Source organism: Pinus tabuliformis, chromosome 1_2, assembly GCF_031772625.1.
Source record: "Pinus tabuliformis cultivar Carrire ecotype Pingquan chromosome 1_2, CPIR1, whole genome shotgun sequence".
In the NCBI taxonomy this organism is placed as follows: Eukaryota; Viridiplantae; Streptophyta; class Pinopsida; order Pinales; family Pinaceae; genus Pinus; species Pinus tabuliformis.
Window position 1 is genome coordinate 16,321,094 of NC_142298.1, and position 17,139 is coordinate 16,338,232.

Here is a 17,139-nt window from a genome sequence, read left to right on the forward strand (position 1 = left end):
AGCTTGTGATGTGGATGTAGATTGCCAATCTTTGGAAAATTATGGGCAACATAGGGTTTCTAGTGAGTGACAAAATATCTAGGGTTTTGAAGCGGGGAGTTGTCGCAACCCCATATAATTTATGTCTTGGGATCAATGTTGAAATGGCAAAAGCCGTGGACCTTGCAAAAATCTCTGGTTGGCCGGGCTTGGGACTGTAAATTCAGTCGAAGACTATTATAGCATGGCATGACCAAATTTCACGTGCAAGGGTTACTGAGTGCCTGGACATTTTCATGTTGGCAAAGGGTTGGTTTCAACTTATTTTCAAAACCCATGAGATGACCTTGTTGGTTGCAAACACTGTTTGGTCCATTGAATCCACTGCCATCATCTTTAAATTTTGGGCTCTCGCTTTTGATGCTAGTAGGGAACTATGTGATGTGTTTCTGATCTGGGTCAGGTTACTGGGTTTACGAACTCATATGTGGAACTCTCCGAGCTTTTCCAACTTGGGAAACTGTTGAAGAATGTAGCTAGGTTCGGTCTTCATAAATGTATTTAAGTCTCAATATAATGTTTTGTCAAAAGAAAGAAAATGAAAATTTATTATTATTAAAATTTACTTATTAAAGCATGGGTTTCATGCTTGGGTCAATTATTTTTAGGTCAAATCCTTCATTGAAGGATTTTAGGGTTGTGTCAAGTGTCCTTGTCTATGTCATACTGTAGAGAACCCTTCTTGGGAAATATTTGTCAAGAAATGAATTTATTTCCAATTAAAATAAGTCTTCTAGGCCTCCTCCAGCAAGTCGACCTGAAACTAGACAAGTCAACCTAATTTGGGCAGCAAAATCACTATATAAAGGCAACAACTCAACCTCATTTGTCACTCACTCTCAACAAGTTCGATTTGTAACCTCTGGGGCCAGAAAAATTGCGAAATTCAACGAAGAAGAGGAAGAAGGATATCGAAGGACTCTTTCAAGCATAAAAATCAAAATTTTCTCTCTTTCCCACATGTGTGAAGCTGTGCAACTACTAGAAGGGGGCCAAAATTCTATAGTTACTGGGAGGCCAAAATTCTACTGTTGGGGATCGAAATTCTACATCTGGGAAGTCGAAGTGCTGGATTATTGCTGGGCTGAAGCTGTTGGATAAGAAGAGACTACTACATCATCTTGGAAGGATGACTTGGTGGAGGAGGAAGGTCTCTTGGCCTAGGGTCTTGGTCCATCTCAATCTGTATTATTGAAGGAAGAGTTCTTAACTGGGTCTTCCCCTATATAGGGCTTTTAGCCTTCGCTGTCTGCCTATATCTGGTGTCCTTGATCTTCATATTTTTCTTTTGATAATTGCTTGATGAAACAAAGATAAAACAAGAACATAAGGAAGCTAATAAGAACATAAAAACATCACAAGTAATTATCAACATAAAAAAATCTTTCTGCCTTTCTGATTTTCTAACATGGTATCAGAGCTAAGGTGAAAGAAAGAAGAAAAAGGTAGGCTGAAGATCTATTGAAGAAAAGAATCAAGGAAAGGTCATTAAAGAGGATCATATAAGGGGATAAGTCTACCATCTATAGGAACAATGACAAACTCAATGAAGGCAAAGAACAAACTAGAAGGAGCCTCCAACTACAGGGCATGGAAAAAGAGAATAGATCTCATTCTCGAAAAGAATAAAGTCTTAGATCTTGTTCAAGGAAGAGTCAAGAAGCCTACTGATGAATCAAGTAATGTAGATAAAGTGAAGTTTAGAGAACTTGAAATCGTGGCTATGAATCTAATAGTAGATGGAGTTAAGGATAACTTAATTCCATACATATCTAACATAAATTCTGCTCAAGAAATGTATGAGGCTCTCTCCAAGTTATTCACAATCAAGAACATTGGACAAATAGAAAGCCTCAAGAATGAACTAAGAATTGTCAAAATGACAAATGATGATACTGTTTCATCATTCTTCATAAGGATATCTAGAATCAGGGATGAATTCCTAGCAATAGATGAAATTCTCCCAAAAAGGAATTAGTAATTATTTCCCTTTGAGGACTACCTAAATCTTGGAGTTCCTTTGCATTAGGGCTCAACAGTTGAAAGGATATGTCAACATTTGAACAAATGTGGAATGCATGTAGCCAAGAAGAAGCCAAAATATCGATGGTGAAAAACAAAAAGGAGAATGAAGAAGAAAACACCTCGAATGCTTTCTCTGCTCATCACAAAAAGGGAACCTTCAAGAAGTTCAAAGGACCAAAGAAGAAAATGGACCTATTCAAAGTTGAATGTTAAAATTGCAACAAGGTGGGACATTACCAGAGTGATTGTCCTAAGAATCCAAGAAATAAGAAAATAAATAAGGATTAAGCAAATGTTGGTGATGAAGGACCACCAAAGAAGAACAAGACTGAAGAAGAATCAAAAGTCAATGACATATACTACTAAGTCCTCCCTTCTACATATCCTCCATTGGTCTTCTATTCTAAGTTTTGAATTGTTTTCCTTTATGTTTTGATCTCTAGAATTTGTAAGTCTAACATGTATTGCTAGAACACCTTTTATTTTGATAAAGTTGTAGATATCCCTTAAGATTGGATTAAGAGGGAGCCGTCACCATTTTACCAAAGATAAGTATCTTACTCTTTGTCTTATCTTTTATGTTTGGTTTCCCTCTCTTATCAATATGTGTTTGTACTATATGCTAATAAATTTTCTCGTTATATTTTCCCTTGGCTATGAAAGCTTGTTGAATACTCAAGGGTTATGGACGAGACTTCAAAGGGTAAACTTTAAGCATGAAAGAAGTTCCCCCCTTCAAGAATTGATTTCATACAAGGTTTGTTAAGGAACAACTCGAGGTATGTTTTAGCCTATAAGCTTTGTTACAAAATTATATATTACAGAGCAATGGAACACATAAAATATTGTAGAAATATAAACACAAAAAACACATAAAACAAGAGAGACACAGATATACGTGGTTCACCCAGTTTGGGCTACGTCCACGGAGAAACAACCAGTCCTTCTTTTATTATATTATCCATCAAACTGAAGAGATACAACCAACAATAGATCTGCTTTAACTCCCTCTTCGCTCTCAATCTCCTCTCTTTTCCTCACTCAGAATATAGATCTACATAGATGCAATACAATTCCCTCATATATAGCGAGGGGTTGCCTTCTAGGGAAAAAACCCTAAATTAAACATAACTTCTACCGTCAGATCATCTACCTAATGAATGGCCCCGATTGACTAGAAATTACTATACTTTACAAGGCAATTTTACATCTATTTTTAGCTTCAGGGCTGCTGCCCCCCAGCCCCGGCTGGGAGACCGCTGGCCCCTGGACCCCCTAACCGGGGGGGATCGGCCCTCCCGAACCCCCGCGGGGGGACAAGTACCCCCCGCACCCCCCCCGTGGAGGGGTGTATAATCTTCCTGGGGTATACATCAGGCTGAAACCTTTGAATACAGAAGATAATCAGGCTCCACACCCAACAATCTCCCACTTGGAGATTGATTATAGAAACTCCACTGCTGCTTCATTTGTTAGACAATGACTCCTCTTTGGACTTGGTTGTTTCTCAACTTCTTCATCAAAATTGAAGACCAATTGAAACTGAGCAGATTCTCAGTTTCTCCCTGGTTACAAATTTTTGTTAACATATCTGCAGGATTCTGGCTAGTGTGTATGTTTTCCAGCTTCAACTGTCCATCTTCCAATGCTGATCGTATGAAATGGTACTTGAGCTGTATATGCTTAGTCTTGGAATGAAATGCAGAGTTCTTTGCAAGATGTATGGCACTCTAGCTGTCATTGTATAATATGCCCAACTCTTGCTTCTTACCCAATTCATCCAGAAACCTTTGTAACCAAATCATTTCTTTAGTAGCCTTTGTAGCAGCAACATACTCTGCTTTTATTGTTGAAAGTGCAAAAACACTTTGGATTTTCGAAACCCAATTGACCGCTGTTCCATCTACAGTAAATACAAATCCTGTAGTGCTGCTCCTGTTATCTCTGTCACCTGCCATATCTGCATCAACATATCCTTGTAGAGCAATGTTTGAACCACCAAAGCATAATGCTTGATTTGTGGTACCTCTCAAATACTTGAGAATCCACTTCACCGCCATCCAACGTTCTTTTCCTGGATTGTTCATGTACCTGCTGACAACTCCCACTGCATGTGCAATATCAGGCCTTGTGCAGACCATTGCATACATTAAGCTTCCAACTGCCGATGCATATGGAACTTTAAACATATGAGCCATTTCTTCCTGAGTCTTGGGACACGCCTCCTTACTTAATTTGAAATGGCTGGCCAAAGGTATACTAACTGGTTTTGCATTCTGCATATCAAAACCTTTTCAACACCTTTTCTATGTATGCACTTTGAGAGAATGTTAATTTGCGTTTCTTCCTGTCTCTAGTTATTCTCATACCAAGGATTTGTTTTGCAACACTCAAATCCTTCATTGCAAATGAGTTTGCCAATTTTATTTTGAGCACATTTATCTCCTGCATGTTAGAACCTGCAACAAGCATGTCATCTACATACAATAACGATATAATATCGCTGCCATCATTTTTCCTTTTGAGATAAACACAACGATCAGAGTGACATCTAGTATAACCTTGTTCAGACATACACCTGCCAAATTTTAGATATCACTGCCTTGGAGTCTGTTTTAAGCCATACAAGCTCTTCTTCAACCTGCACACTAGTTTCTCCTTCCCTTTTACCTCATATCCTTATGGTTGCTGCATATATATCTCTTCCTCCAAATCCCCATGGAGAAACGTTGTCTTTACATCTAACTACTGAAGATGCAAATCTTCAACTGCTACTAGACATAATAGTTTTGATTGAAATCATTTTCACAATAGAAGAAAATATCTCATCAAAGTCTATACCCTTTTTCTGTGCAAACCCTTTTACCACAAGTCTAGCTTTATACATTTTCCTACCTCCATCTTCTTCCTTCAACTTGTAAACCCATTTATTTTGCAAGTTGTTTTACCTGCAGGAAACCTGACTAAGTCCCAAGTCTGGTTATGTGCTAAGGAGTCCATCTCTTATTTCATGGCTTGCTCCCACTTCTTCCTGGTTTCTACCTGCACTGCTTCTTCATAACATTCTGGTTCACCAGAATTAGTCAACAATACATAATATAATGAAGGAGAGTATTGTTCAGGCGGTCTGCTTATCCTGGTAGATCTTCTAACACCACTTTCAGGTGTTTGAAGTGCTTGTTGTTGTTGTGGTTGTTGTTCTGTCTGTTGATCATTATGATTTTCAGGCACCATCATTTTTTCTGTGATCTCGTCAAGCGCCGTGTATTCTCTATTTTCCTTTTCCTGTTTCTTTTCTTGTAGCTGATCCTTATACAAAACCTTTTCATTGAATATTACATCTCTGCTCCTAATGATTTTTTGATTTTCATAATCATATAAGCGATAACCAAAATCATTGACACCATATCCAATAAAGGTACATTTCTTTGATTTTGCCTCAAGCGTTGTTCTTTTTCTTTATTAATGTGGACAAAGACTTCACAACCAAAAGTCTTTAAAAATGAGCAGTTTACCTTTTTACCTGTCCATGCCTCCTCTGGAATACCACCATCCAAGGAACTTGAAGGCCCTCTGTTTATTAGATAAACAACAATGTTTACAACGTCTGCCCAAAATAGGCAATCCTGCATGCAATCTCATGCACCTTGCATGCTCCATGATTGTCTTGTTCATCCTTTCTGACACACCATTTTGGTGTTCCTGGAACTGTCTTCTCTCTGCGAATTCCATTCCCTAAACAATACCTATCAAACTCTTTGCTGTAATATTCGCCTCCATTATCTGATCTGAGACACTTCAACTTTTTCCCTGTCTCATTTTCAACCAAAGCTTTCCATTTCTTGAAAGTATCAAATACATCAGATTTATTTCGAATATAATAAATCCAAGTTTTTCTGGTTGCATCATCAATAAAAGTAACATAATAACGAGAACCACCAAGAGATGATACCTGAGCAGGTCCCCATACATCTGTATGTACAAGCTCTAATTTTTTGCTCTTCTTTTATTTCCCAACTCTAAGGAATCTGACTCTCTTCTATTTTCCATAAACACAATTCTCACAGAATTTTAAATCAACATGCTTTAAACCTGGCAACAAATTTATTGAGTGAAGAATCTGCATCCCCTTCTCACTCATGTGCCCGAGCTTATGATGCCACAATGCCGTATCTTTTCCTGTAGAGCTTAAAGCATTAACAGAATTAGAAATACCATTGCATAAATACAATGTACCAACCTTTCCTCCTTTTGCTATTACCAGGGATCTTTTAGTGACCTTCTAGGTTTTATCTGTGAAAGTAGTTACACAACCTTCACCTCCCAACTTCCCTATTGAAATCAGATTTTTCTTCAGATCTGGAACATGCCTTACCTCCTTCAATAGCCACTGATTTCCATTTTGCAATTTTATGAAAATTGTACCCATTCCAACGATTTTACAGGGTTTATCATCACCCAATTGAACCTGTCCAAAATCTCCTTGAACATAATCATGAAAATGTTTCCTATCAATTGTGGCATGGAATGAGGCCCCTGAATCTACCACCCAAGTATCAATAATATTTTTTAATGAAATAATCAAAGCATCTTGCAACACATCACCTGTTATGTTCGCTTCATGATTAGTTTCTTGTTTCACGTCTCCTTCTTTTCCCTTCCGAGACTTGCAATCTTTATTCATGTGTCCTTTCCTCCTGCATTTCCAGCACACTATCCCTGATCTGGACTTGGATTTGCCTTTTCTTGACTTACTGCGATATCCTGAAGTCTTTCCTCTTTCCATTTTTCTTCCCCTAGTCTCTGCAGTCAAAGCATTACCTGATGTCTCACCGGAGCTTTTCTGTCGCATTTCCTCGCTAAGTATTGCACTGACAATATCATCAAACATTAAAGTATTAGATCTAGAGACATAGTTACTAATGGCCATAACTAAACCATTCCAACTTTCTGGCAATGAGTACAGAAATAACAGAGCCCTAACTTCATCATCAAAATTTACCCTTACATAACTTAACTGAATTGTAACTATATTAAAATCATTTAAATGGTCTGCAACAGATCCACCTTCTGACATCTTCATATTAAATAAATGCTTCATAAGAAATACCTTATTTGAGGCCAAGGGCTTTTCATATAGTTTGGCCAATGTTGACATTAAACCCTTTGTTGTCATTTCCTTTGAAATATTAAACGCTACTGATGCCGCTAGGCACAACCGTAGTGTTCCAAGTGCCTTTCTGTCGAGAATATCCCATTTTGTGTCTGTCATATTCGTCGGTTTCTTTGCCTTTCCGCTCAATGGTAGGTACAACTCTCTCTGATATAGATAATCTTCCATTTGCATCTTCCATAGCTGGTAGTTTTGGTCGTTGAATTTTTCGACCCTAAACCTACCATCTTCCATCATTGCTCCCACTCGAACCAAGGAACCCTTCTCTCCTGCGAGTTTATCATCCAAATAGACCTTCGGCTCTGATACTAGTTGTTAGAAAATTATACATTACAGAGCAATGGAACACATAAAATATTGCAGAAATATAAATACATAAAACGCATAAAACAAGAGAGACACAGATATACGTGGTTCAACCAGTTTGGGCTATGTCCATGGAGAAACAACCAGTCCTTCTTTTATTATATTATCCAGCAAACTGAAGAGATACAACCTACAACAGATCCATTGTAACTTCCTCTTCGCTCTCAATCTCCTCTCTTTTCCTCACCCAAAATACACATCCACATAGACGCAATACAATTCCCTCATATATAGCGAGGGGTTGCCTTCTAGTGCAAAAAACCCTAAATTAAACATAACTTCTACTGTCAGATCATCCGCCTAATGAACGTCCCAGATTGACTAGAAATTATTATACTTTTACAAGACAATTTTACATATATTTTTAGCTTCGGGGGCAGCCCCGCAGGGGGACAAGTCCCCCTCGCACCCCCCCGCGTGGAGGGGTGTATAATCTTCCTGGGGTATACATCCAGCTGAAACCTTTGAATATAGAAAATAATCAGGCTCCACACCCAACAAATATCTCTTTATATAAAGGTATGATCATTCTTCTTTTAAATTTTTCTCTACATTACTAATATTGTTATGTTTCGAGTTTTGAATCATAAGAGATTCTTGTTTGGGTGATTAATCATTAGATTGAATCTACCCTCATTATATTTTAATCATTTGTATGGAACCTTAAAAGGTTCTCTATAAAACCCTAACCTAAGGGTATGTCTATAGTTATGAAACCCTAGTCTTCTTAGGGTTAATGATGAATTCTATAAATCCTATTCTCTTGTTTAGAGTCTTGGTATTGTAAAAACTCTGGTCCTTTAGAGTTTTCTATTAATGTTAAAATAGAACCCCAGACCTTTAGGTTTTGGTAAATTCGGGTTTATGAGCAAAACCATTATAATATCTATAGTAAGATCCTAAGAATGAAGCCCTAAGTGTATGTTTGTCTGCCTGATAGAAACCCTAACCTGGTCAAAATTGTTGTATGTCTAATATTTGTGTCTTGGGTTTGCCTAGTAGATATTGTTGTGATGTGTTTGTGCATAATTATGAAATTATAGATATGTATATATACTAACCTAATTGTTGATACTCATAGTTTGTAAAATTCTAGGGTTTTTAACTAAGCCCTAGTAGAAGTTTGATATTCCAGGATATGATGATTAGATCTAGGGTTTGCAACAAACACTAGTAGAGTCTAAAACGTATAGTAGAATTGTTATTTGATTAAATTATTGATATCCAAGGATTTGTGTATCTAAGATGGAATCTAGGGTTTGTAACAGATCATAGTAGAATCTGTCATATTGTTGAGGCCTTAGATATAATGAGACTGATCTCTTGATTAAGTCACTTTATGTTGTAGTCTAGGGTTTGTAACCAAACCCTTACAAAGAAGTTGAAGTTTAGAAGTATATGTCTCCTAACTAGGTTTAGGTATTTGATGTCTAAAGTATTTGATTGTTTTGCTGGTTCCATTATATTGACATAACTTTGATACTATTAACTTCATGCTTCTATATATATTTGGTTGTACTTGCTATTAAATCTTTGCAGGGACACATGATGTCCATATGAGCATGATTAAGATGACCTTGATAAAGTTATGAAAGGTTGAGTCTTCTCTAATGTCATAGAAGAAGAAAGTAGTTGATCTCCCTAAGTTAAGAGGGAGCATAGATAGAAGAAAGAGTATATCTCCCCATTTGAGAGGGAGGGCATATTATGACAGTGAATACTCTGAAGTAAGCAAAAGTACTATTAGTGAATATGAACTTTCAAACAAAATATTTGAGAAGTACTGAGGCTACATTCGGTGCTACTAAAGAAGTGGTGAAATAAAGCTTCCAAACAAGATGTATTTGAATAACTCGATGATGATACAAACCACATAAAAATGATTGAGGACCCCGATGGTTTGTGTTTGAAAGTTTATTATTGATTGGGGTTATTGTACAAGTAAATATCTCCATGAAGAAAGATGATCACTTGTGAAGCATACTTGGATATATCTAGTTTATTAGGAGAGTTGAAGCATCTAATAACAGATACTTGGGAGGAAATCTGGCCGGCCTATGTGTGTATGATTCTGTAATCCTGAAGAGGGAGGGTGGCATTGGTCATGGAGCTCCAACCTTGGATACACATCTAGATCCCTGGGTTGATGGTTAGCAAATAAGCGTGATGGTACTTAAAGTGGCTGAAAAATTTAGTCCATCTTATGTTAGGCTCCTATACTACTAGTGTAACCCCTTATTGTTATTAGTACAACCGCCTCATTATATTGTTGTACCATGTAGTCCCCATATTGTTATTATTGTGCCCCATAGAATCCCACTATTGTTATTATTGTGCCACCCGGATAGATAACCCTGGTCAGGTATCTAGTTCGTGGAACTGAGTGTGCCTGAACTCTTCATAGTTCATATTGGAGATCTTCCATGTACCTCTATATGGTTGTAATTTTGAATACCTCCCTAGTTAATAGGGAGTGTTGAAGAATGTAACTTGGTTCGATCTTCATAAATGTATTTAAGTATCAATATAATGTATTTGTTAAAAGAAAGAAAATGAAAATTTATTACTATTAAAATTGACTTATTAAAGCATGGGTTTTATGTTTGGGTCTATTATTTTTAGGTCCAATCCTCCATTGCAGGCTTCTAGGGTTTGTGTCAAGTGTCCTTGTCCATGTCATAATGTAAATAACCCTTCTTAGGAAATATTTTTTAAGAAATAAATTTATTTTCTATTAAAATAAGTCTTCCAGGCCTCCTCCACCAAGTCAGCCTAATATGGGCATCAAAATCACTATATAAAGGCATCAACTCAACCTCATTTGTCACTCACTCACAACAAGTTCGATTTGCAATTTCTAGGGCCAGAAAAAGTGTGAAATTCAAGGAAGAAGAGGAAGAAGGATAACAAAGGAGGAGTCTTTTAAGCATAAAAATCAAAATTTTCTCTCTTTCCTACATGTGTGAAGTTGTGCAACTGCTGGAAGGGGGCCAAAATTATGCAGTTACTGGGAGGCTGAAATTTTGCTGTCGGGGATCAAAATTCTGCATCTGGGAATTCGAAGTGCTGGATTATTGTTGGGATGAATATGTTGGATAAGAAGAGGCTACTACATCATATCGGAAGGCTAACTTGGTGGAGGAAGGTCTCTTGGTCTAGGGTTTTGGTCCATCTCAATTTGAATTACTGAAGGAAGATTTCTTGACTGGGTTTTCCCCTATATAGGGGTTTTAACCCTGGCTCTCCGCCTACATTTGGTGTCCCTGACCTTCATATTTTGCTTTTGATAATAACTTGATGAAACAAAGATAAAAGAAGAACATAAGAAAGTTAATAAGAACATAAAAACATCACAAGTAATTATCAACATAAGAAAATATTTCTGCCCTTCTGATTTTTTAATAGAAACAACATTAGTTGTTTTGCTGAAGTTGATGATTCCTTTAAGGAGTCAAGGTATTTTTCCATGGCTCAAATTCTGGACAATTTGTACCTGTGCAAGAAATTGCATGAGGCTATTAACATTGGTTTGGTAGGGGATGAATTCAACCTGTGGATTACAAAGGGTTTCCCTTTCGATGTTGAAGGTGCCACAAATATGGACATTTAGTTCACGACTACAAACTTCTGCTTCGCCAGCCCGAGGGCACGACTCTGGTTTATAAAAAGAAGTGAGTAAATGTTGGGGTGGAGATGGATGTGGATAGTATATCTGATGAGGGTTTTGGGGGCTACCCACAAGTGTCTTTGGGATCAATGGATCCTAGTGTCATGTACACTGGCCCCATAGTTTCAGAATCAACTGGATCAAAGGCAGCAGCATCTTCTTTTGAATATGTTTCAACGAAACTTCTTCCTTCCTCGGGTATTTATCATCCTCTTCCTCCTATAACTCTTCTTACTTATACTTTATCTCTTCTTGGATTGGATGATTTGGTCTCCTTTTCTGGGCATGGGATGAATGGGTCTCTGAAGTTGGTCACAACCTTTTCCCCAACCAAGGAAATCTGCACGATCTGACTTGCTCCCTTGGGCTATTATTCTCCTAGGGCTTCTATCTCAGTGGTTATTTCAGGGCTCTTGGAGGGCGGGGATATCCTACACAATCTCACGTCTAGACTTATTTTCTCCATGAAAAAGGGTCTCTTAGGTGGTTTAGGGCTTTTGTTGGGTGTGGAGCCTAATTATCTTCTTTATTCAGAGGTATCGCTGCATTGGACCCCAGTTCGTAATGTGGCGGAAACACCGCCTGTAAAATGTGTGCTGCCAGGGGGGGGATGACGATTATTTGGAGTCCCCCCTGGCGGGGGATTGGGGGCAGCGCCCCCGAAGCTAAAAATAGATGTAAAATTGCCTTGTAAAATGTTGTAATTTCGTAGACAATCTGGGCCGTTCATTAGGTGAAAATCTGATGGCAGAAGTTAAGTTTAATTTAGGGTTTTTTTTACTAGAAGGCAACCCTTCGCTATATATGAGGGAATTGTATTGCGTCTATGTAGATCTGTACTCTAAGTGAGAAAGAGAGAGGAGATTGTGTGAGAGCGAAGAGGGAATTACATCAGATCTGTTGTAGGTTGTATCTCTTCAGTTTATTGGATAATATAAAAGGAAAGGCTAGATGTTTCTCCATGGACGTAGCCCAAACCGGGTGAACCACGTATATCTGTGTCTCTCTTGTTTTATGCGTTTTCTGTGTTTATATTTCTCCAATGTATTTTATGTGTTCCATTGCTCTATAATATATAATTTTCTAACAACTTTTCCCTGTTACTGTCACAAAATCAAGAGGCCGGGGCTAAAAATCAAATATTTCCAAAGAAAAAGATGAGGCTTGTGAGAATATGGTTGTGGGATATCAAACTTCCATTGATGGGTCATTTAGAGAATTTTTCCAACTTCAAAGTCTTCCCAAGTGAAACTGCTCTCTTTCAACTGTAAGGGTTTGGTATGTGAACCTAAAAAACTTTCTCTTTGATGGTTGTTTCAAATTGAGCATCCTGATGTTATTTTTCTCCAGGAAACTCTTGGATAAGGGGATGTTGTTTCTACTTATCTTGAATCCATATTTCCCTCTTTGCGTTTCATCGCACATGATGTCTGTGGCTGATCTCAAGGCTTGGCTTTGGGCTAGGACACAAGGAAGTTTTTTTTGGGAAAACTATGAAGTTTTTCTCATGGGCTGGGGGTGGTGGGATTTTTTATGGAGTTGAATACTACTATCTCCCTTATAAACATATATGGTCCTCATGAAGACAGGGTTGCATATTGGGATGAGGTGTTCAACAAATCCTTTTTCTCATGGGATAACCTGATTGTGGGGGGTGATCTAAATTTTTCTATTGGGGAGTTGGAGTCCTGGGGTACTTGTGCAAGGAAAGATCCCCTACCTAATTTTTTTCAAACATGTTGGCTTCAAGGAACCTCATTGATTTGTCTTTGAGGTGAATCATGCTAACATGGAGGAATATGCAGTTGGGTGATGATTTTTTGGCGAAACATATTGAAAAAATCTTGATTGTTGAACATTTACTTCAATTCTTTCCTTTGTTTCACCAACAGGTTGACTTGGGGGGGATTTATAATCATTTCCCAATCTTATTTGAAATTTGGGATGCCTCCCAAAAGCCGATAAGTCCCTTAAATATGAATTATCCATGGATCCTTGATCCAAGATTTTATGATTTTTTTAGAGCAAATTGGCATCCCTTCTCTGAAGGTGCCAACCGATTAGCAATGACACACTTCCTTTAAAATATGAAAAACATTAAAAATATGGCAAAAAATTGGGCTACCAAGCTTCAACTACAAGAGGATGCTAGCTTGCAGGATATTGAACAAAAAATTGAACAATATTCCTCCTCCCTTGGCGAGGGTGACCCTACTCAAGCATTTAAGGACTTTTTTTTCCAGCTATGCACTTAAAGGAAGGTGCTTTTGGATTCTATGGAGTCCACTTGGAGACAGAAAAACAAGGTCATTTGGTTGGACCATGCAGATGAAAGCACACATTTTTTTCATTCTTATGCAAAGAGGAAAAAGTTCACAAACACTATTTGGAGTATGGAGGGGCCATGGGTGCTTACCAGTTTCTTCCTTTGAAGGTTTATCTTCTATAGGAAACGGCCATTTTCATACCATTTACTCTGAACATGTTGGAAAAAATATTGCTGAGGCTATCTGGGCTGCTCTTTTCTTCCTAAAATTTGTTGGGGTTGATCATAATAAGGATTTTATGGTTGTGGTTTCAGAGGGTGAATTGAAGGAGGCTTTTTCCAAATTTCAAAAAGATAAAATTACTGGGCTAGATGACTGGACTGTGGAATTTTTTAGTGCCCATTATGACCTTGTGGGCCCTGACCTACTTAGGGTGGTTAATGAAGCTTGTTTGGGGGGGCCACATTCATACCGTTTTCAACTCAACTTTTATTCCTTTAATTCCTAAGGTGGAAAATTTGGCTTCTTTTGAGGATTTTCATCCAATTTCTCTATGAAATTGTGTGTATAAAGTCATCGCCAAGGTTATCGCAAGAAGGATAAAGCCCATTCTCTCTAGATGTATTTCTAAGGAACAATTTGGGTTCCAAGAGGGCCGTCGAATATACGAAGCAATTAGAGTTGCTCAAGAATGTCTTCATAGTCTCAAAATTCAGAAATCAAAAGGGGTGGTGATCAAACTAGATCTTTTGAAGGCTTATGATTGAATCAATTGGATTTTCCTCTTCCTACTTTTGACACATGTGAGGTTTCAAGTTCCTTCCATCAATTGGATAATGAATTGTGTCATTACTATATCCTTTTTTGTTCTTATCAATGGTTCAAAATCTTCTTTTTTTCTTGGCCCAAAGGGGCCTTAGGAAGGGGTGTCCTCTATCCCATTGTTGTTTCTCCTTATTGTGGAAGATTTGAGTCGTATGTTGATAGAGGAAAAAGGAAGGGGTGCTTTTGTTAGAGTGAAGGTTGCGCATCGAATTTCTATTACACATTTGCTTTTCGTTGATGACATTCTCATTTTCTCAAATGGATCATTTCGAGATTTGGAAACTCTTCAGTATATCCTCATAATTTTCTGCAAGACCACATGCATGATAATCAATGATAATAAATCCTTGATATCCATCTTCAACTTAAACGACCAGTCCACTCACCAGATCAGTATTATGTTCCTATGTGAGATCATGCCTCTTGATAAAGGTCTAAAATATTTGGGTTTCCATCTTAAGTCAAACTATTATATGAAAGAAGACTGAAAATGGCTGATTACAAAAATGGAGAAATTATTAAAAACTTGGAGTTTTAGATGGTTATCTAAAGCAGGGCGTCTAGTTTTGGTCAAATCAATGCTTGAAGCCATTCTAGTCTACTGGATGTCCTTGACTTGGATTCCTAAGGGGGTGATGGAACAAGTGTGCCATCTCTATTTCAAATTTATTTGAGATGGTTCTCGGTATGATTATGTTCTCCCATGGGTAAAACGGTCTCACATTACTATGCCCAAACTCCTTGGAGGTTGTTTTTTTTTTCTTTTTTTCTTTTCTCTTAGGCACTGGCTGCAAAGAGTGGTTGGAGACTTATCGATTCTCATAATCTTTGGACATGAGTCATTACACAAAAATTTTAGCCCCCCACACACTCGAGGAGTGGATATGCCTTCCTCATTATTATAGATCAAGTATTTCTATGGTCTAGAGGGATTTTTAAAACTCCTTTCATGTGATATGATCGGGTTTGGCATGGAAAATTGGTTATGGAGTAAAGGTTTGGATGGGTATGGACCCTTGGATTGGTAGTGGTACCTGCCACATATCATCACCGACGCTGATTGTCCTGCTCAAGGATCGGGGTTCTTCTAGACTTGCATATATGAATGACCTGACACACACTTCCCAATGGTGTTAGGGGTGGCTATCAACTACAATTCTAAGGATAGAAGGGGTTTATGGTCGGGAATGGGCTTTTTATTTAAATGCTTTATATTCCTCACATATTCGCCTCACGAATATTGAAGATGTTCTGATATGGTCTATTCTCCAAAAGTGATCTATATTCAACTAAATATTTTAGGTTAGGAAGTGTATCCCTTATGGTGGTGGCGAGTGCTATGGACCACAAAATGTCCACCCGTATATATATATATATATATATATATATATATATATATATATATATATATATATATGCATCCTCATGGGTAAAGTCCCCACCTAGGATGTATTGCAATGACGACATAAAGTCAACTAGGTTGGTGAATTTTGTGTTGGAATGAAGAATAATCGATTTCTCATCTTTTTGTTCACTTCCCATTTACGAGGCAAGTATGGTCATCGTGTTATAGTGTTTTGGGGGTGGCTTGTCGGTGGGAGGGTACTACATTTGCATATATCTAGTGGGGGTTGGATGATAACAGGGAAACATTTACCTTCAGATTGTTACCTCTCATCATTGCTTGGGGAATTTTGATGGTTCGTAATCGAGCTATTTTCCACGGTACCTCTTCTTTCCCGTTCTAGACTACAACAATTTTTCTGTCTATTCTAGATCATTATCCACAACCTCATCCGGTAGGTTGGAATCTTACAGTTCTAGTTGAATCTTCGAATATTAATCTACCTTGGGGTTACTTTGATGGGGCTTCTTAGGAGGAGGGGGTTCAATGCGGTGTGGGTTTTGTACTTCATCTCTTTGAGCAGGTTTATTTCCATATCAGTCTGGGCATTGGGCGGGGCACAAATAACTAGGCCAAACTTCTGGCATGTAGATCCTTGATTTCCTATGCTTTGGAAAAAGGTTGTGACCATCTTCAGATTTTTGGGGGTTCACTATTGGTGGTAAATTGGGTTAATGCTACTCAATCTTGCCATACTATTTCTCTTTCACATATTTTGTCTGATATTTTTTGACTGAAAGATGATTTTGTTTCTATGACTATAAATCATGTTTCCAGGGAATGAAATAAGGTTGTTGAAAAGCTTTCTAAGGAATTATTTCTCTTGGATAGGGGGCTTTGGTAAGTGATAGAATATGGTGGACCAGATCCATATCAATGTTTTCACCATCTTGTTATTAAGGAGCCCGTTCTAGATGGATATGGATGATTTTTTCAACTGTCTTTTGATGTACATATTTATTATTATGGACTTTATCATAGTTAGTTTTTAAATTTTATTTTTTAGTGTTAGGTTCCATATATATTGGTGCTCAAGCACAATGATTGACCATTTTTTCCATTGTCTTAGAATAACTTATTTTTGGGCCATAGGTTTTTGCGGACAGTTATTTGCTTCCTTTCGAATCTTATAAGACTTTTTTATTGCCTCATGCGGGAACATGGTAGTTTCTGTTAGCCTCCTGTTGCAACAGGTTTCATATTTCATGATTGACAGTGGAAGTGCCAAAAATGTTCATCTTTTCCATGCTGCAAAGGTTCCATTTTTGAAAGGTTGCACAGTTAAGGGAAAGCCAAACAGCCTAAGCTTGGTTTCCCTAAAGTTAAATTTCTTGTCTTAGAATATAGAGAATAATATCTGGCCAAACAGTTT